Consider the following 16,367-nt stretch of genomic DNA (forward strand, 5'->3'; position numbering starts at 1 on the left):
AGAGCCTATAGTTTTTAGGGGATAATGAGTAGGCAGAGCTGGAAGGGAAGAAACAAATCCCCAAAGTTAAGGGTCCCATTTTTATATTGTATCCCAGAGCCTAAAAAAGAGGGACATGCCATTACACACCAAGGCTAAAACTTCTGCCATAATGTAAAGAAATCGCTGATGCTCCCAAAAGTCACAGAAAAAAAATGTTAGGTAACATAATATCAAACCAACGAAAGCCTTAGATTTTGAGAGAAATTTATCTGCTTCCAACTTACAGGGTTCCATGAGGAAAACAGAGGGGTTTTTTGTTTGTATTTTGTTTTTTCCAGAATGGAAGTTGTTAGAAATTAAGTTTTCTCATGTGGGCATCAAGGATAGCAAGGGGGCAAAATGGAGAAATAATTCAGTTGCCTGAGAAGAAAAACAAACAAATAAAAACTTTTTCTTAACCAAGATCCAAGAAGAGAGAGAGAGAGAGAGAGAGAGAGAAAGCCCTTTAAAAAAATAGAGAGAGCGAGTGCTTGGATATCTGTTTTTAATTAAGCTGATTTTAACCATAGCGCTCTTTTAATTTTTTAAAACATTTCTTATTATCAGACTCTAGTCAGGATAGACAATCACTATTTCTGGCTTTTGAACTTTGCCATAGGTAACCTCTTATGTGAAATTGGTAAGACTTTGTTTTGTTTTGTTTTGAGACAGAGTCTCACTCTGTTGCCCAGGCTGGCATGCAGTGGCACAATCTCAGCTCACTGCAACCTCTGCCTCCCAGGCTCAAGTGATTCTGCCTCAGCCTCCTGAGTAGCTGGGATTACAGGCATAAGCCACCACACCTGGCTAATTTTTGTATTTTTGGTAGAAATGGGGTTTCACTATGTTGGTCAGGCTGGTCTCGAACTCCTGACCTTGTGATCCGCCCGTCTCAGCCTCCCAAAGTGCTGGGATTACAGGCGTGAGTTAGTGCGCCTGGCTGAAATTAGTAAGTTTTAAATAAGGTTATTACCTAACCAGGGACACATAAGGTCTCCCAAAGAGGTAGTAAGCAGTTTCGTTTGTTTTCTTTTTTAAAATTAAAATCATTTTGAGCATCTTCCCAAAAGTAGTTCAGAGAAAGGAAAATTCAAGACAGGAAATCAAAAGCTTCCCGTGGCAGGAAAAGAATCAATAAATGGCAAAAAGTTACACAAATGACGAAATAGAAAGGACTCATTCTCTAAGCCAAGAATTGAATCTGAGCCACCTGTCAGAAGACAAAGCCTTGGCTACTGAGCTACAGAAATGAGTGGGGTTTGTTGTTCACTCCAGAAGGAGCCTAGAGGAGTCCATTTCAAGCTTGCAAAGGCTTTTAACTGTTCAAGATGATTTTTAGGGCTAACTATGACAGTAACCCCAAAATTCCAGTCCTCTGGATGGCAGAGACGAAGGTATCCCACATGGTCACATGGTTAAGCTCTGAAGGACATAAAACAAAGAGAAACTTCATCCAGTTTTGATTTCAGGGATCCCCAGTAAAGTTTGTAACTGACCAGCCTGCCAGGCTGACTTGAAAAGCAGGCTTCTAGGGGTTCTATGCTCACATTTTATCTTGTGATAACCCTCTTTACAGAACAACACAGAAAGGCAAGCTCATAGCACAGAGTATACCAGGTTTGTTATACCCCAAGACTAGTCTCACAAATCCTTTGTTTCTATTAATCAAACGTTTCCAGAGGAGACAAACAGTGATGTTTACCATTTACACTGAAAAACACACACATACACATGCAGAGAGAGAGAGAGAAGGATACCAGAAATTGGCTAGTAAGACATTCTTACCCTTTTTGCCAGCATACTAGATTTCCAGGTTCCCTTTCTCTGCAGCTTCCGGAAGAACAAAGGGGCTTTTGATTACCTTGTTCCCTGTTTCTTAGTTCTAGAGGTCAAGCCACTTTACAAAAAAAAAAAAAAAAAAAAAATTCACCCTTTTCTGTTTTATGGAACCCTAGGCAAAAATTCTTAATTTTGCAAGATGCTGCCCAGCAGGCTGTGGGGAACCAAATTAACATTTTCTATCCCAGTAAAAGACACATAACACAGTACACACAACAAAATATACATAATAAATACATTAAAATAAATATACTACACAAAACAGGCAAAATACACATAACAAAACAGACACTAGTCACTTCATTCAGCACCCAACATCGATCTGGCAAGGCTCAAACTTTCTCCTGTTGGTCCTTGTCTGCAATTCATTCACAGGGAGGAGAGATAACCTCCGGCCAGTGACCCAATGCCGTCTTTAGGGAGCACAGAACAGACAGCCTCCCTGAGTTAGGCCTGCTGGACGTCCATCAGCAATTCCTTCAGGGTTCCCCTCTGCACATAAAAACACACATAGGCACAGGGTAAGATGACCTTCACGACACAGATTCTAGACTCAGTCTCAAACCAAGAGTGTTCCTTCAAACACGTCTCCTATTCTGCATCCAATGAGATACCCCATAATGGGGCTACAGACAGACACCCCGAGAGGCTACCATGAGTCAGCAGCACCTCCAGAGAGGCCAACAAAGCAGGAGAAGGAAGGGGCTGTTGGCAGCATCTAGAACATTCACCAAATCAGACACCCCACCGTGAACTACAGACAGACACCCGCAATGGGGCTACAGACAGACACCGTGTGACAGGCTACAGTTATGGGATGTTTCCCCAGAATTATTTTTCCGTTACAGTTAAATCCATGTTCATTGGGTCAGCAGTGTCCCGCTAGTAGAGGCCGGTTCCAGAGTCAGCCCCCAGTTCAAGAGAACTAGGCACCTGCTTGGACCGGCCTCTGGATCCATCACTGGAGGGGAGCTACCAAACCATGGGGAGCGACAGGGGCAATCCCAAATGAGCCCCCAAAATTGTAACTGCCAAATGAGTTCACCTTGCCCACTGCCCAGAACCGATGTATCAAGACAGGAGAAATGTAATGGAGAAGGTAATTCACGCAGAGCCTGCTGTGCAGGAGACCAGAGTTTTATTGATATGCAAATCAGTCTCCCTGAGCATTCCAGGATGAGAGTTTTTAAAGATAATTTGGTGGGTAGGAGCTTAGGAGGTGGGGAGTGCTGATTGGTCAGGTTGCAGATGGAATCGAAGTGAGCTTTCCTTACTGTCTTCTGTTCCTGGGTGCGATGGCAGAGCTGGTTCAGATTACAGGTCTGGCTGATGTTAGTTTATCCAGCCAGTGTAGGGTCTACAAAATATCTCAAGCAGTGATCTTAGACTTGACAATAATGATGTTATCCCCAAGAACAATTTGGGGAGGTTCAGACTCTAGGAGCCAGAGGTTACATGACCCCTAAACCGTAATTTCTCATCTTGTAACTAATTTGTTTGTCCTACAAAGACAGACTGGTCCCCAGACAAAAAGGGGGTCTTTTCAGGAAAAGGCCATTATCTATTTTGTTTCAAGTCAAGCCATGAACTGAATTCCTTCCCAAAGTTAGGCCTATGCCCAAGAATGAACAGGGCAGCTTAACGGTTATAAACAAGATGGAGTCAATTAGGTCTGATCACTTTCACTGTCATAATTTCCTTAGTTATAATTTTTGTCAAGGCTCTTTCAAGTGTGTCAGAGGAGACCTGCTGCCTGTTGCATCAGCCTCCTGTGTGCAACCTTGACTGGGGGCAGCAGAACCCCCCAGATAGGTGGATATCCAAGCATGGGGGAAATAAGTGCCCCATGTCCATGGAGACCTCCCAGGGTTCCCTGAGCCACCAGGACTTGAGTAGGGGTGCCTGGATGGGGGCCAGGTAGCAGGGATTAGGGCAGGTTTGTAGAGTTCGGGTGATCCTGGGAGGGCTCAGGGAGCAGCCAAATGCCTTCCCTGGTGACAGGAGTGAGCCCCTTCCTCTAATCAGAGGGACCAAGTCATACAGGCCAAGACATTAGCAGCTGTGTGTGAGAGCGGCCAGGATTTTTTAAGGGTACCTCCTCAGGGGTCTGTGGGGAGGAACTTCCCAAAGGACCATGGGCATCAAAGGTGTGGCTTATCTAATTCAGATGGAGAAGCAAGGCTGAGGTTCAAGTTCAAAGAAGGATAGCCAGAAATGTGAAAGTCCTTGATATTTACAAAGGCTATTTCTTTCTTCTAGCCCTGATTCAAACTCCTTTCTGCCTATTATCAAAAGAAAGAACAAACTTGCATAATTTAAACAAATTTAAAAATAGGTTCCCTTTTGACTAAGAGAGATTAAAAAAAAAAATTAGTTCTCTCTGCCTGGAACAGATATGAGGGAAATGTCAGTGGATGGAAATTGCAATGAGCTCCTATGGAATTCTGGGAGATTTGGACATGGACCCCGGAGCGATGGTGACATTTATTCATTATTCTGCACCATGGTTTTCTCATCCGTAAAGCAGGAAATGGGGACAGATGTTCCTCACGGCCCCTACGTGGTTCTGTATGGGGAACTTTTTTCGTGGGTGTGGATTTTTTTTTTTTTTTCTTTTTGAGACAGGGTCTTACTGTCACCCATGCTGGAGGTCAGTGGCATAATCATGCCTCACTGTAGCCTTGACCTCCTGGTTTAAGTGATCCCCCTGCCTCAGCCTCCTGTGTAGCTGGGACCACAGGCATGCAACACCATGCCCAACTAGTTATTTTTATTTTTATTTTTGTAGAGATGGGGTCTCCCTATGCTGCCCAGGCTGGTCTCAAACTCTTGGGCTCAAGTGATCTTCCTGTCTTGGCCTCCCAAAGTACTGTGATTACAGGCTCGAGCTACGGCACCCAGCCCTGTGTGGGGAACTTTTTAATAAATATGCTCTAATACAGTTATTCTCCAGGTACATCACCTGGGAACTTAGAAAGGTAAATTCTCAGAATTCCCCCCACCAACTTACTGAGTCAGAAACTCTATGATTTAATAAGCCCTCTGGGGAATTCTAGTATATTCTGAAGTTTTATAGCCACTGCTTTAATAGAAACGAAGTTTGAGTCACAAAATTTGTGGAATAGGGCCTCACCACTTTACTGCTAGGCAGATAACAAGGAGTAAATAATACTTATTTCCAAAAAAATCAAAGAACATTGGAAAGAATACATTAGACACATTAACTTCAGTACCAGAGTAAGTTTTCACAAACAATTTATAAATGTGTAACATTTTCCGTTTAAGTCAATAATAATTATTTTGAATTACATTTTATTTTGTAGAGGCAGACTCTCACTATGTTGCTCAGGCTGGTGTCAAACTCCTGGGCTCAGGCGATGCTCCTGCCTTGGCCTCGGAAAGTGCTGGGATTACAGGAGAGAGCCACTGTGTTTGACCAAATATTTTTTTAAAGGACCAGCAGCACAGTTAACTAGACATCCCTTTCTGATTAAATGTGCAATACACAAAAGGCTTTCATAAATAGTCATATAATAATTTGCTTATAGAGCTCTATGCAAATTATTTTTCAAAGTTATGTCATTGAGTTTTTTAGGGGGATAACTCATGAAAACCAAATGGATTAAGTACACGGGTTCTATAGTTAGTCACAACGTTGTAAGAGTAAACTTTTTTTTTAAAGGCAAGTAGATAATTTGAGGTTGTGTACAGACGTGCTCCCAGGCTAATAGTTTTCTTTTTTTTTTTTGAGACGGAGTCTCACTCCATCACTCAGGCTGAAGTGCAATGGCAGGAGCTTGTCTCACTGCAACCTCTGCCTCCCGGGTTCAAGTGATTCTCCTGCCCCAGCCTCCCGAGTAGCTGGATTTGCAGGTGCATGCCACCATGCCCAGCTAATTTTCTTGTATGTTTAGTAGACACTGGGTTTTGCTATGTTGGCCAGGCTGGTCTTGAACTCCTGATCTCAAGTGATCTGCCCACCTCAGCCTCCCAAAGTGCTGGGATTACAGGCGTGAGCCACTGCGCCTGGCTGGAAACAACTATATTTTAAAAGATGTAGAAGATTCAAGTGGTACCAACAATGCTTACTTTTTCCAGAAAAACATATGTGGGATTTGAGCTTTGGAAGGTGGCTCTAGTGTGTTGTAGGTGGTGGGCACCTCCAGCTCCCCTGCTGTTCCAACTCCAGTTTCTCGATGGGCCTCACTTCCTGCTGCTCCCTGTGGGAAAATCCTCCAGTTTTATCATCAGTCAGTTTCCTATTTTTTTTTTTTTTTTTTAAGTCTTGCTCTGTCACCCAGGCTGGAGTGCAGTGGCGTGATCTTGGGTCACTGCAACCTCTGCCTCCCGGGTTCAAGCGATTCTCCTGCCTCAGCCTCCCGTGTAGCTGGGATTACAGGCGTGTGCCATTACACCCAGCTAATTTTTGTATTTTTAGTAGAGACGGGGTTTCACCATGTTGGCCAGGCTAGCCTTGAACTCCTGATCTCAAGTGATGTATCCACCTCAGCCTCCCAAAGGGCTGAAATTGCAGGTGTGAGCCACTGCACGCAGCCAGTTCCCTATTTTTATCAGTGCACGTTACCATTTATCTACTCAATTCCTCACCCATATGCAAGGCTGCCCTTTTCTGAAGGGTGCTAGTGGCGAATCCATTGAAAACTCCACTAATTGTGTTCCCCTAGGGCCTCTTCAAGTTGGAAAGATTCAGGTGGGACACAGTGGCTCATGCCTGTAATCTCAGCACTTTGGGAGGCCAAGGTGGGCGGATCACCTGAGGTCAGGAGTTCAGGACCAGCCTGGCCAACATGACGAAACCCCATCTCTACTAAAAATACAAAAATTAGCCAGGGTAGTGGCTTGTGCCTGTAATCCCAGCTACTCAGGAGGCTGAGGGAGGAGAATCGCTTGAACTCAGGAGACAGAGGTTGCAGTGAGCTGAGATCGCACCACTGTACTCCAGCCTGAGTGACAGAGTGAGACTATCTAAAAAAAAAGAGAGATTCTACAGTGAGCACAAAGGTGAAAGTCACCTTGAATGCTTTTACCAATGGAGTGTGGATGAACTAATTCAGAGCATTGCAGGCCCCTGCTGCCGGAAACTCAAAGTTCCTAAGCAGTGTGGAAAACGCTCAGGCTACTGGGAGGCAGCTGCCTTGTCAGGGTGGCCAATGGTTTCCCCATTGCCAAATCGGACAGTTAACTCCTGTCTGACTGGACGTCTGCAGAACCCTGCCTCCTCTGTAACGCTCTTTACCCCTGACCCAGGGATCCAGGACGCCCTACTCTAGGATCATTTCCTCTGCCTCATTCATCACTCAGACTCCTTCATTTGTTCCTACTCTTCTCCCTCCTCTGAGTGCTGCAGAGCCCAGGTTTCCATCCTCAGACCTCTGCCGTGCCTGCTCTCTGTCCCAAAAAATCACTGCCAGCATCCGCAAATAAAAATCCAGCCCTCCTATTCATAGTAACATCGAATTTCAGATCAACGACAAAGAGTTTTATGGCAGAAGTATGTCCCAAATATTGCATGGCCCCAAATATTTACTTAGTTAAAAGTCAAAATTGCACAAGACATACTTATGCTAAAGAGCCTTCACTATTGGAGTCCAAATGTCACTGTGCATGCTGGGTTTCATTGGCCAAGCCTATGATGATTTCACACAGTTTCGTGGTGATACCGTCTATGGTGACTCCTCCAAAAATGTTTATCTCTAGCCTAGATCTCTCTCCTGAACAGCAGGCTCCTGCTGCCTCCGGCCCATCGCCACTCGGGTAATGAAAAGGTGTCTCAACCCAAACATGTGAAAAACAACACTCATTGTTCCCCCAATTCCTTGCCATACTCACAGGTAGTCTTGTCCCCGCAGCTGCGCACCCACGAGCCTTGCACTCAGCCTTGACTCTGTTCTTCTCACACCCCACGTCCAATCTGCCAGGAGGTCCTTGGTCCTCCTGGGCTACCCTAATAGTGCCTCTTGCTGGTCACTGCAACCACCTCCCATTCCTTTCCCTGCATTGTCTTGTGCCTCACATGGTTTTTTTCTCAACATGCCAGCCAGAGTGACTCTTTTAAAACATGTATCGTGCCATGTCACTTTTCAGCCCATCGCCCTGCAGTGGGTCCCCATGTTACTTGGCATAACAGCCCAAGGTCCTTGCTCTATCCTGCAAAGCCCCTGTGACCCTGTGGTCTCTGGAACCCTAACTCCTCCTCTCTTCCTCCAGACCACTCCCTCTTCCGCAGCCTCCTGGTGCTCCCACCAGCCAGCATGCTTCTGCTGCACAGCCGTGGCCCTGGCTGCTTCCTTCCTCGCGGAATGCTCTTGGCTCAGGTGTGCATCATGGAGATAGCTCCTGCCTGCCCCCAAATCGCTGCTCAAACCTCACCTTAGTGAGGCCGGCGCTGACCTCATCACCGACCTATTCACATTCCAAACTGCTCACCTCCCAGGACTCCTCCCCAACTCTACTTTATCATTCTTCCCTAAATATCAATGTCTAACTTATTAGGCAATTTTTTTTATTATAATTGCCCTTTGTTTTCAGTCTCTTCTCAATAGAAAGGAAAGCTCCACAATGCCCAGAGTCTGTTGGGTTCCCTGAAGAATGCCAGGCTCCCAGAAGAGGGCCTGCCTCCCAGCAGGCACATGTGTGTGGAATGAATGAATGAATGAGTGATGAATGAGGCTTGTGCAAACTAAGCTGCTTGCAGGAAACACCTGCTCCTTCCTGGGCACTGGCTGAAATCGTTTGTAGAATTTAACCTTTGACTCTTCTCCCCACCTGCCTCCTCAGTGCCTCACAGTCAAATGCAAGTGGAAGAGGGGTTGCCCTGTACCTCCAGCTAGGTGGGACTCCCCAGGAAAGAGTGACTTCTCACCACTGAGCCACCTCAGCCTTTCCAGAGACAAGCCTTCTCTAGGCCAGTCATCAGTGTCACAGCTACTTCTTCTTGGGATTTGTGGCTCTATATTCACAGGTAAGAGGCCACGGCACCCACGGGGAACCACAGGCACCAACAGAATACACTGAAATCAATCTTGCTGCGACTGGGACTACAAGCATGGTTACTTGGCTCACCGCAGGTATTTTCGTTCTTTCTTTTTTGTTTATTTATTTTTTTGAGACAGGGTCTTGCTCTGTCCGCCAGGCTGGAGTGCAGTGCTGTGATCTCGGCTCACTGCAACCTCCTCCCAGGTTCAAGCAATTCCCCTGCCTCAGCCTCCCAGGTAGCTGGAACTATAGGTGCACAGCACCGCGCCCTGCTAATTTTTTTGTATTTTTAGCAGAGATGGGGTTTTGCTATGTTGGCCAGGCTGGTCTCGAACTCCTGACCTCAAGTGATCCACCCACCTCAGATTCCCAAAGTGCTGGGATTACAGGCATGAGCCCCTGTGCCTGACCGTTATAGGTATTTTCTTAAGTTGTCAGTTTGAGTTCTAGAGGATCCTGGGAATGTCATGTTTTAGGGGATGAAATAAGAGAGGAAATTATCAAGATTGCTTGCTAAAATGACTTGTGCATCTGGACAAAAAAGAAAATGCAAGGGAGACAAACCCCTAAATCTACTTAGTGAGAAGGTGGAGTAGGGAAGGGGACATGGTGCCCGAGGCAACAGGCTTTACAGTCTAACTTCCCTGGTGTTAGGTCCAGCTCTACTTACCCTTGTGGGAATCCTTGGCCTCTCTGAGAACTTCTTAGGGTTAGGGCCTAACTGTCCTGGAGTTAGGTCCAGTTCTGCTTCCCCTTGAAGGAAGTTCTCAGCCCCTCTGAGCCTCAGTTTCCTCTTCCTTAAAACAGGGATGCTATATCAAAGAATAGCTTTGTGAAACACAAAAACAAATGAAATACGCATGCAATGTACTTAGCATATGTTTTCATTTGTTCTTCCGGGAACAGGGTGAGTATACAATAAACTGCAGAGACTCTCATTCTTTGGGATTTAATTCTTTGGGATTTAAGCCGGCTGCTGGGTTTCTGTGTTGTTTTTCAGCTTTATTGAGGCATAATTGACAAATAAAAATTTGATATATGAATACATTGTAAAGTGCTTACCAAAACCAACTTAATTAATACATCCATCACCTCACATAATTCCTATTTTTGTGGTGAGAATGTGTAAGATCTACTCTCAGCAAATTTCAAGCATAGAATGCATTATTAACTGTAGTCACCATGCTGTACATTAGGTCTTCAGAACTTATTTTTTAACTAAGTTTATACACTTAGACAAACATCTCATTTCCTAGATGCTGAGTTCTAAGAAAACAATATAACAATTTTCCCAAGGGAAAAAAAAGAAATTCAGGCCAGGTGTGGTGGCTCATGCCTGTAATTCTAGCACTTTGGGAGGTAAAGGTGGGGGGATCGATTGAGCCCAGGAGTTTGAGACCAGCCTGGGAAAAATAGCAATATATTGTCTCTACAAAACAAAACAACAACAACAACAACTAGAAAAAGTAGCCAGGTGTGGTTAGCTGGGCATGGTGGCGCGTGCCTGTAGTCCCAACTACTTGGGAGGCTGAGGTGGGAGGATTGCTTGAACTCGGGTTTGAGACTACGGTGAGCCTTCATCTCAAAAAAAAAAAAAAAAAAAAAGACAAAGAAAGAAACTCATTTTCCTTAAGAGTTTGCTTTTGCCTTAATGAATGTTACTTAATGTTGTGAATGTTTAGAAATCAAGTAGGAGCTTCTGTATGAAACCTCTGCTCAGCCAAGATACCTTACTGTTCCCACAAAGATACTACAGGATCAGGCTGTAATCTCAAAGCAACGCTCCAGCCAGTGTTCCTTTTAGACAAGTTATATTCATATAGGATGTGACCTCTTTCCAGAATAAAACTGAATTATGTAAGTAGTTCTTGGCAATGTTTATCAAGCCGATCTTCAAAGGGTTAGTATCAAGTAGCAGAGGCTTGATAGAATATATTTTTTGCTGTTAAAAAGAATACTAAATTGTATGACATTGTTATAATAAGGAAAGGTGTCAAAACAGACCCAGGTGAAAAAAAAAACCAGAATAATCGCAAAGGTTGTCTCAACAAATGCAAACTATTATAGTGTATGCCAATCATATCACATAGGCCAGGCTTACCTATGACAGTGTTCCTGAAGCCCTTTTCAGAAACCAAAGCTAGAATCCATTTCATTCCTGGGTAACCTGAAAAAAGATATTTTAAAATTAGTATGGGACTGGGAGAGACTAAAATCTGTTGTTTTGGAGGGAGATCTAGAGTTTTCTCTTGGACAACAGATGGAGAAATTGGAGTGAATATTTTTTCTTTTTAGCTTTTTTATTGAAATCACATGAATACAAAAAAGGGCACAGACCATAAGTGTACACATATCAATGAATTTCCCTAAAGTGCACACAGCCATGTAATGACGACCCCAAACAAGAAGGAGAACATTACCAGCACCTCCGAAGCCCCCTTCCTACCCCTCCCACTCCCCACCCCACCTGCATCTCCAAAGGTAACAACAAAGACTTGTAACATTATCTTGACACATAGACTCATTGTCCCCAGTTTTAAACTTATCTTGGAATCATAGAGTGGTAATTTTTGGTGTCTGGCTTCATGGGGTCCAAATTATATTTGTGATATATTTTCATGTTGTTGCATTTAGCTGAGTTTTATTCATTTTCATTGCTGAGTGGTATCTTATAGCTTAAGTATGCCACAATTTATTTACTTGTTCTAGTTTTTATGAATATCAGTTTGTTTGCAGTTGTTTGCACTCTGTCACCCAGGCTGGAGTGCAGTGGCATGATCTCAGCTTACCACAACCTCTGCCATCTGGGTTCAAGTGATTCTTCTGCCTCAGCCTCCCATGTGGCTGGGATTACAGGTGTGTGCCACGATACCGAGCTAATTTTTTTGTATTTTTAGTAGAGATGGGTTTTTGCCATGTTGACCAGGCTGGTCTTGTACTTTTGACCTCAAGTGATCTGCCCGCTTTGGCCTCCCAAAGTGCTGTGATGACAGGCGTCAGCCATAATGCCCGGCCCAGTGCTGTTTTTAATGGTATGTGCTTAAATGCGTAAGTTCCAGGTCACAGGTATGCGTATCTTCACTTTAGGAGAACCTGTTCCGTGACTTTCCCATACAAGTTGCATTGCTTTCCTTGGCTCCAGCAGTGTGAACTCCCATTGCTTCACATTGCTGCCAACAGCAGGTATATTTCATCTTTTGTATTTGAACATTTCTGATGGATGTGTTCAAGTGACGTTGACCATCTTTTCAAATGTTTGCTGGTGGCTGGGTGCTGTGGCTCACATCTGTCATCCCAGCACTTTGGGAGGCCAAGGTGGGTGGATCACTTGAGGTTAGGAGTTCACAACCAGCCTGGCCAACATGGTGAAACCCCATCTCTACTCAAAATACAAAAATTAGCCAGATGTGGTGGCGAGCACCTGTAATCCCAGCCGCTTGGGAGACTGAGGCAGGAGAATTGCTTGAAGCTAGGAGGTGGAGGTTGCAGTGAGCCAAGATCACACCACTGCACTCCTGCCCGGGTGACAGAGCAAGACTCTGTCTCCAAGAAAGAAGAAAAAGAAAGAAAGAAGGAAAGAAAAGGAAGGAAGGAGGGAAAGAAGGAATGGAGGGAGGGAGGGAAGGAAGGAAGGAAGGAAGGACGGAAGGAAGGACGGAAGGAAGGAAGGAAGGAAGGAAATAAGATAGATAAAACTAACACTTAGAAAGTCCTTAAACTTCACATGTAAGGTACAAAAATTAAAATTGGTATTCATCAAAATTGTAAAATTTTCAAAACATTTTTCAGGCATTAGCAAAGTGGTGATGAGTATTGATACATTCAGTAGTGCACGTAATTAGTCACAAAACCCTCTTCTTCTGGGACTTCATCTTAGAAATTTGGCCAAAAGAAGAAAAGTGTGTGTGTTGTCGTGGTGGTATACTATAGAGGTAAAGTATATGATCTTCTGAGTTAGGCACACTGGACTTGAAATCCAGCCTCTGATATTTACTAGCTAACCTGGAGGAAGTGACAAAACAAAGCTGAGCTTCAGGTCCTCATTTATAAAACAGAAAAAAAATATATCTGACACAAAGTTCTTAGTGCGCATTACATAGAAGCAAGTGCCACTGAAGAATGAGCCACAGTAGGTGAAGACTGGCCATGCACAATATCCCACAGGAGGGCAATTAAGAAAAATACTACATGCTAAGTAGGTAGAATACTTGAAAAATATCAAGAAGATAATTAGGACAATTCTGATAAGTAAATGTGTTTAGGTTGTGCTAGGTAAAAATATGGTAACAGTTTTATATATCCACTATGGTTATAGCTAAATAAAGTATGCATGCATATAAAGAAAGACTAAAAAAGAATGTGATAAAGAAAAAGGAGAAAGTTGATTTTATGGAGACTTAAAACTTTTTCTTAAATGTATGTATAATATATAAAAACCAAGAATAAAAGTGATATCTAAGAGAAACTCATTTGAGTTACAGGAGTGGAAACAGAATGTCCCAACTGCCCCTGGTAAAAGGTGACACAGTGGGGTGCAGTGGCTCACACCTGTAATCCCAGCCATTTGGGAGGCCAAGGCAGCAGGATCACTTCAGCCCAGGAGTTCAAGACGTGACTGGACAACATGGTGATACTTCATCTCTACAAAACAATTTAAAAATTAGCTAGGTATGTTGGCTCATATTTGTAGTCCCACCTACTTAGGAGGCTGAGGAGGGACGATTGCTTGAGCCGAGGAAATTAAGGTGGCAGTGAGCCATGATTGTGCCACTGCACTCCAGCCTGGGCAGCAGAGAGAGGCCCTGTCTCAAAAAAAAAAAAAAAAAAAAAAAAAAAAAAAGACTCAAGTGATAATGTTCACTCATTCAATTAGCATTTATTGGACTCTTGTTCCAGATCTTTGAAAACAAGTATCTTGCCCTCACAAACTAGTAGGGAATAAACATAAAAATCAGTTAAATTCCATTGTGTGAAATGCAGTAAAAGAGATTAATACAAGGTAACCCTGTCTTTGACAGGAGCTGGGCTGATGGCTTCCTGGAGGGGATGGTAAGCTAGTCTTTTTTTTTTTTTTTTTTTGTTTGTTTGTTTGTTTGAGACAGATTCTTGCTCTGCCACCCAGGCTGGAGTGCAGTGGCCGGATCTCAGCTCACTGCAAGCTCCGCCTCCCGGGTTTACGCCATTCTCCTGCCTCAGCCTCCCGAGTAGCTGGGACTACAGGCGCCTGCCTCGTCGCCCGGATAGTTTTTTGTATTTTTAAGTAGAGACAGGGTTTCACCGTATTAGCCAGGATGGTCTCGATCTCCTGACCTCGTGATCCGCCGGTCTCGGCCTCCCAAAGTGCTGGGATTACAGGCTTGAGCCACCGCGCCTGGCCCCGGTAAGCTAGTCTTAAAGGCTATGGGAGGTTAGCCAGCTGATGAGGGGTGAGGTAAGGGTGGTTCTTGGAAAAGTATGTGCTGTGATTTGAACGTTCCCACAAAATTCATGTTGACATTTAACTGGCAAGGTAACAGAACTAGAAGGTGGGACCTTGAAGAAGTGATTAGGTCATGAGGGCTATGGTCTCACAAATGGATTAATGCTGTTTTCAGGGGAGTGGGTTTGCTATCACGGGAGTGGGATACTGATAAAAGGATAAGTTTGGTCTTCATTTTCTCTCTGTCTCTTGTGCATGCTTCCTCACAATGTGATGCCATCTGCCACAGGTTTACTCTCCCAGATACAATGCCATGCTCTTGGACTTCTCAGTCTCTAGAACTGTCAGCCAAGTAAACATCTGTTCTTTATAAATGATCCAGTCTGTAGTAACCGGTTATAGCAGTAGAAAACAGACTCAGACAGTATGGAAAGAGATAAGAGATAAAACGAGAGAGAGAGAGAGAGCCGGATCATGAAACATCTTGCATGTCACTCTAAGGAATTTGACTTTTTTGCTGAAATAAAAAGTAGAAGAGGTTTCTTTGAAGTCATTCAAGAGTAGAAGGGCCCTGTACTAACCCAGGAGGAGTGGTGAGGAGAGGAGAGGACTGTGGAGAAATATCTTGGAGAAGAGCATTAACAGGATGCTTTGGGGGCTGTGAGGGAAGAGAAATAATAGGATGCTTTAAGGGTTGGTTGGGGGAAGAGAAGCAAGAGGAACAGGGAAGAATAGAAGATAACTTCAAAGTCATCAGTTGCACCAAAGTGTGGAACTAGAAAATTTGGAAATTAGACTCCAGAGAACTGGCCAAATGGGACCAAAAGATTTGTTTTTTGGACTTGCTCAATTTGAGCTTCCTTTAGGACAGATAAATGAAGATATTTACCAGGTTATTGGATAACTGTCTGAGGTTTAGGAAAAACATGCCAACTGGAAATCTAGATCTGAAAGTTATCTGTATATTAACAGATGGGGTAAAGGGAGGAGGAAAGAGTGGTCATTTTTTGAGGTTCTACATTATTTCTGGTGCTTCACACATTCTGTCTCATTTGAACATCACAACTAGACCCATGAATTTTGTGTATAAGGAAGGTGAGTCTCCAAAAGCTTAAGAATTAGGACTCTTTGTTGCAAGTGACAAAGCTAGCTTAATGCTAGAATTTATTAAAAGAATACGGGGGACTCTCAGGGTACCCGAATTCAGAGAGGAGAGCGGCATGTTCTCATTTTTGTTTTGCAAAACTCACTTTTGCAAAGGCTGTGGGTGAGAAGCAGACTGGAGGGGGCAAGAGCAGAGACACGGAGGCCAGCTGGGATCCTTTTCTTTTCTGCTGCCTCTCTTGCAAATCAATCTTGAAGCTAAGTTTCATTGAACTAGACATAGCTTTGGCTTTAAACCAAGATAAAATGAGCGATCATGGAGAAAAGATCTCCTATAACTTCTGCCAACTTTTGTCTGATAGTTGCCTAATTTCAGTGCTATTTTGGGGGGGTAAAACGGACTCTCTCTATATAAACTCAAAATGCATGTACTACAGATGGACTTTTAATGACACTTCGCAGGATGATCATGAGTTTAAGTAGAAATTCTTTTTTTACTCTTTCATGTTGATAGACTTTTGTTTCAGCCTTGCCTTTGGATCTGAAATCCTAGGAAATTTAGTAGAAAGAATTCTGAGGTGAGAATCATTAAACACTGAGTCTGCTTCAGTGCTGCTTCCTGTTACTTGTGTCACCCTGGTCAAGCAAACCCAGCCTCCCTGGCTCTGATGCATCCTCTGTTAAACAAGGGATTTGGATTGACCCAAGTACTTCTCAAACTTTAGTGAATCTTCTGCGGATGTTGTTAAAATGCAGTATGTGATTCACCAGGCCTGGGGTGGGGCCCGAGACTCTGCATTTCCAACAAACTTCCAGGTGATACTGATGCTGCTGGCTCAGGATCACACTCCAATTAGGCCACCCTCCAAGATGCCATCATGCTGTAAGCTATAACAGCTACCAAATAAAGAAAAGCATTATGTCAACAATGGGTAACAATAAATATTTATTTTAGAAAACAAATATAACTTTTTCTTTTTTTGAAACA

This window comes from Rhinopithecus roxellana, chromosome 4, assembly GCF_007565055.1.
Source record: "Rhinopithecus roxellana isolate Shanxi Qingling chromosome 4, ASM756505v1, whole genome shotgun sequence".
NCBI classification, from domain to species: domain Eukaryota; kingdom Metazoa; phylum Chordata; class Mammalia; order Primates; family Cercopithecidae; genus Rhinopithecus; species Rhinopithecus roxellana.